Below are 6000 nucleotides of genomic sequence, written 5' to 3'. Positions count from 1 at the left end.
GCGGTCCTAGGTTTCCAGTACACCGCTTCGGACACAGCCCACGCACGACGAGCCCTCGACACCGGTGGTCCCAACTAGGCCTACCAGACACGTCAGCCTACCAAACACGTCGGCCCACCCGACCCCCTCACCTACTCCAGGGGTCACGTGAGGGTTAACCAGCGGCATCGGGACCACGATGGGGCGCACGGGCGACGACAACGAGGGAGGCATGAGTAGCATTTTACATTTTATGTAACTAACATATGCATATTCGCTTCGTGATGTACTCCTATGTATTAAGACACGTTTACTTTGTATGGTCGACTTAGCATTTCGTAAATGCATTTCATATTTAGACACGTTAAATGAAGAAGTGACCACATCACTAAACTTTAACCATGACTTGACAACACGTGCCTCCTACCGCAGGCTTTAAACAAGATGTGACAACACTACCCAGCTTTTTCAAATCAGTAAATGACAAAATGGGTACCAATAAACGTGGAATCTCTGACCATGGGCAATGACAAAACTTTCCCATTCTTCAAGATGGAATCCGATGCTCCTCCCACCAGCTACGCCCATGCCCTCACTCCTTTCTTCAAGAGCGAATCCAATGCTTCTGCCTCCCCCAACTATAAATAGCCGAACCTCCTTACGGTGAAGCATCGCTCATTTCTCATATCTCTCAAGTGCAATGTCTTCCTCAGCTCCATCGAGCCCACCAAAGAAACATTGGGGGACTACCATACCTGAAGGTCTAGAACCACTAATGTGCTTCTGTGGTGACTTTTGTAAGCTCCGCGAGTCGCAGGACATCTCATACACCTATGGACTACGCTTCTTCATGTGTGCCAACAACGAGTATGACAAGCCTCGCCATGCAAAAACTGGTTATCGACCGGTACGGTAACAGATATCCGCCTCATCTCTTCCGATTACGCACCCTCTTTTACTAACCGCTCATCTTGTTCCATTTGTTCAGTCCCCTCCACCGCTCTGTGATTTTATTCAGTGGCTCGACAATGAGCAAAATGACTCATAGAAGCTGTGGGTCGACATGAACATGAGGTGGAGAAGGGAAGCGTACGCACGTCGGGAGTACGAGCAACAGCAAGAGGAACTTTGTCTCAAGTGGGAGGAAGAAGAGCACATGAGGAAAGCGGCGCACGACCGTACCGTGGCTCAGGCTCGAGAGGCTGAGAGGAAAAGGAAGCGGGAGAGAGCCCGCCGTGCTAAGGCGGCAGGTCCCGATGCTCTCCGAAAGGGAAAGTATCCTAGATGCACGCAGTAGAGACTACCTAATGTAACCCGACATACTTTCCCTCCCTAAGGCATGTTATGATTAGGATCGACGCACTAATAAGAAGGTCTTAGTGTGAACCGTACATGCCACCTTTGTTTTCTCATCGTGTCGTCACGGTTACAGTGTATTGTAATGTTTTCACCCTGTGTTTAATACTATGTTTGTCCTCGTTCGCACCCCATACCCACGTAAAATGCTGCAACTACTAATTACTGATTTTTTTTCTCCCGTTATTACATAACCTACTCCAAATTTAATTTCTTAATTTTCTTACACCCCTTCCTTTTTTATTTCTTTAATTACAAAAATAATACATTTTTAGAGGATAAAATGGAAAAAAAATAATTTTAGAGGAAAAAATGCCCCTAACCGCCCTCTGAGAGGGCAGCTAGGGGCTAACCGCCCCCTCAGGGTCTAACCGCCCCCTGAGAGGGCGGTTAGCCCCTCTTGCCGCCCTCTGAGGGGGCGGTTAGGTCTACCGCCCTCTCAGGGGGCGGTTAGCACCTGTAGCCGCCCTCTCAGAGGGCTGCGGGCGCCTAGTTTTGCAAATATTTTCGCCGGGAATCTATTTATTTAAATTTTAACTAAAAAATATAAAAATAAAAAAAAAACTCCACAAGGAAGAGGGCGCTCGGCCCAGTGCCATGTGGCAGGTTGAGGCCCAGCCGACGGTGCCAAGGCCGAAGGGCCCACACGGCGTGCGGTGGAGATCAGCCCAGTTGTCTGGAGTTGAGCTAATGGCCCGTGGTGCTCTGTGTGAAGCGGGCCGATGAGCTAACGTGGCCCATGCGGGTTTTGGAGTTGGAGTCGAGTCCGTCTATTGATAAATATGGGACGACGTTAACAGTACCGAGCTGACGAAGAACAGAGAGAACCGATCTATTTTTTGAGAAAATAGAGAGGAAAATTAGGGTTTATGGGAGAAACTTCTAGAGATGTTTTGTAGTGCATCTTGTGAATCTATCCATGTGATCAAGATATAATTTTCTAATCAAGATATAATTTCGTAAGTTTGTTCTCTGTGTTTATTGATGTCATCTCTTTGTGGTGATTTTCGATGGATCACGATCGTTGCGATTTGTATTGATTTGATCCATCCAAAATCATCATCAAGCATCAAGTTAATACTCTAAGAATTTTGGTTGGTCAAATTTTAGTAATTCTTGCGCTATTTACGTTTAATCTCTTTTCATCACAGTTTCATATAATTGTCTAGTTTCTACCAAAAACAATTGAGAGTAACCCAACGGTTGGTTTTTTCTAGGCATTACTTTTATGACGTGATAGCTATATGTCCCAAATTGAATTTCGTGAATAATCGAATATTTATTTAGGTTGATTTAAAAATTGAATTTAGTTTTCGTTATCATTCACCCTCCTCTAATTAGGTATTTTACGTGTATTCAATCCTACAAATGATATCAAAGCTAGACATCAGTCTAATTGATCTTAACTGATAATTAGCAATATGGCATCGGATAGGTATTTGACAAAAAATTGTATTTTCGATGGTGTTGATTTTCAGTTCTGAAAGACGAAAATAGAGGCGTATATTCAAGCATAGGGCGTTGTGATTTAGGAGAAGGTCTACAAATCATATGAGGTTCCAGAGAATAATAAAGTGACGACGCAAAACATGACACACGTCGAGGCAAACAGCAAGGTGAGAAACTTGATTATACAAGGCTTAGGAAGGAGCAACTTTGATTTAGTTGTACATCTTAAATTGGCGTATGAGGTATCGAAAGTACTTCGCAACTATCATGAGGGTTCAACTACTATTAAAGAGGTACATTATGATTTATATAAAAATGATTAAATGAAATTTGAGATGAAGCCTGTGAGTCGCTTGATGATTTCTTTTCCCGCTTTAATAAAATTCTTAACAATTTACATATTGTTAATGTTATATATACTGATGCTGAGAATGCACGTCAATTACTATATGCTTTAGACATATCAATTTGAGAGATTAAAGTGACATCAATTAGAGAATCTACTGTCATGAGTACACTTGCATTAGATCTTCTTTATTCTAAATTGAAAGTCATGAATTAGATGTCTTTTCTAAAAAGAATTATAATAAATCAATTGATTTAGTTTCTCAACGTAGCATATCTAACTCTGTTTCTTCTTCATCAAGCATGGGTTTGTCCTCTTTATCTTCAGTAACTAATGACAGCTTGAGGAAATTTCTGAACGAGATTTAGCACTACTCTCTACTTGTTTTAATAAAACTTTGCAGAATATGAGAGTGAGGAAGAGAGGGAGAAGAGAACCTTCGAGATGTTTTGAATGCGGTGAGCTTAATCATAAAAATATAAATTGTCCTAAGCTTGCAGGTACATAATCAAGTGAAGAGAAGGAGAAAAATAAGTGCTCTTTCAACAACAACAAGAAGAAGAGTTTTCTAAATCACAAGGTGGTGCATCGAGTTCTTGCAGCGCTTGAGCAAGTTGATTTGAGTGAATATGACACAACATCCAAGGGAAAGAAGGTACGCAATTTGACGAGATTGTGTCTTATGGCAAGCAACAAGGAAAGCTTTATCGAGGATGAACTTGACAGTAACGGTAACGATGATCTACTCTCTTATGATGAATTATCTAATAATGTTATTCTCCTTGGTACACTCTTAGAGAAACTGAATAAGAAAATTAAGAAACATGATGTTTTGATTGAATCATTTAATTCTGAAATTGCAAGGCTTAAAACCTTGATTCCTAATGATGATGCTTGCAAAACATGTGACTTAATTTATTCAGAGTTTACTTTTTTTAGAGATATTCATGCTTCCACTATTGAGAAACTTAAAGAAGAAATTGAGAAGAATGAGAAACTTGTTATGTTGAATAAAATTGCTAGTTGTTCAACTTCTAATTTGCTTGATTCAACTTTGTGTTCTAATTGCTCAATTCTTAAATTGAAATCGAATTATGTTAATGCTAGAGTTTCTCAAATTTCTAGTGATATGATTACTAATGAGGTTCTTTCATGCTCTAATTGTCATAATCAAAAGAAACTCATGCATGTTGCTTTTTGTAAACAAGTTGATTACTTAAATGAAACTTTAAGACGCTTTTCTAAGGGTAAGAAAAATCTAAAACTGATTTTAAATACATATAAGACAAGAACATGTAAATAAGGCTTAGGTTTTTATCTTTATGCTCGTTCTAAGTTTATTGCACCTATTGTTGTTAGAGCTCTTGATTGTGGTAAATTTAAAACTCTTGCTGAATCTAGGAAGATTGTTGTTAAGTCTGTTGGATTTTTATCTTCTACCATGAATGCAAATGTTGCTTATCTTAAATCTAAACATCATGTTAAGTACACTCACACTCAGTGTAGTATAGATGGTCATCTAGTAGATTTTTGCTTTAGACTAGCTAGACAATAGCGTAAAGAAAGGTTTAAGGCTAGTTCTAATTTGAGAAAGGCACCTTTTGTTAAACGTGAGGTTATTACTCCTCATTTTGTGTCTTGGGTTAAACAGTCATCACCTTTTGTTGCTAGAAACATGGGAAAATCTAAAATTAATTTTGTTCATAAGAATAGTCGTGTTGTGCCTACTTTTAATCAGGTGTCTCAGTACTGGATTCCTAAATATTTTTATCACTAACCCCAGTACTAAGGCCTTGACATTCTCAAGTGCTATGTAGGTTTTTGGAGCGAGGGATAGAGAATAAAATCTTGATGGATCTTGGTTCTTTGCTTGATGTAATCAAGACTTGGATGGTTTTCCATACCCTTGTGATGGCCTTCAAGAGGTTTGTTGGATATGATACATCTACACCGATTTTGTGAGCTATTATAAACATTTATGTTTTTTATATTCACAGATTTATACTTGTGGTACAAGTGAGATGCTTGTTCATATGATCATTTGTGTGTCTCCGTACGTTCGATCATGTTATATTCTATATCATAACTTTACATGTTTAAGATGCGTTTATCATAATTCATACTTATGCTTAAAAGAACATATCATGATATCTCAAACACATGTCCATGTCTCATCCATGATTACATTGGTTATTTTGTTGAGAGGGAGCAATTTTTTAAAATACATTCTTTTGTTTAGAGAGAAGAATTTTCTTTCGCTTAACTATTTTTAAAATGGAGTTTTTGTGAGGATTGGTTTGAGAGGGAGTTCCTACTTTTTGGAAAACAACAAAAATATAATGGGCATTATACTTCATACATATATGACATTTGAAGCCATGTTTATGCTACAATGTTTTTACACTTTCATATCTATACATGTAATTGTGTAGTTTTGTCATGACTTTTTAATCAGAATGAAAACTTGAATTAAATCTTGTCACAGTCAAACTTTCTTAATTGCTTTGATCTCTTCTAAAAGTGTTAAATGTGAAGTATCAGAGTTATATGCTTAATGCTAAAAAATAGTTGATAGGTGAAAGATCAATGAAATATGCATTGTCGCACTTCTTCTTTATGAGACTACTTATCATTGTACTTTGATATGAACATGAAACAAATTGTTTATGACCAAAACCATTGATCTTAAGCTTCTTATTATCTTTTTGATATAAGCTTGGCATGGTTGAAAAGTAAAGCTGATGATACATATAATTTCTTACAATGAATTTTATCTTATATGCTTTTAAGTGATCAATCAATTTTTCAAGCACAAAAAGATATAAAGGTTCAATGTTTTCTAAGATTGAAGTAGTTGAGTTTCAGAGACC

The sequence above is a fragment of the Phragmites australis genome, chromosome 10, assembly GCF_958298935.1.
Source record: "Phragmites australis chromosome 10, lpPhrAust1.1, whole genome shotgun sequence".
Taxonomy (NCBI): domain Eukaryota; kingdom Viridiplantae; phylum Streptophyta; class Magnoliopsida; order Poales; family Poaceae; genus Phragmites; species Phragmites australis.
This window is presented reverse-complemented; position numbering follows the sequence as displayed.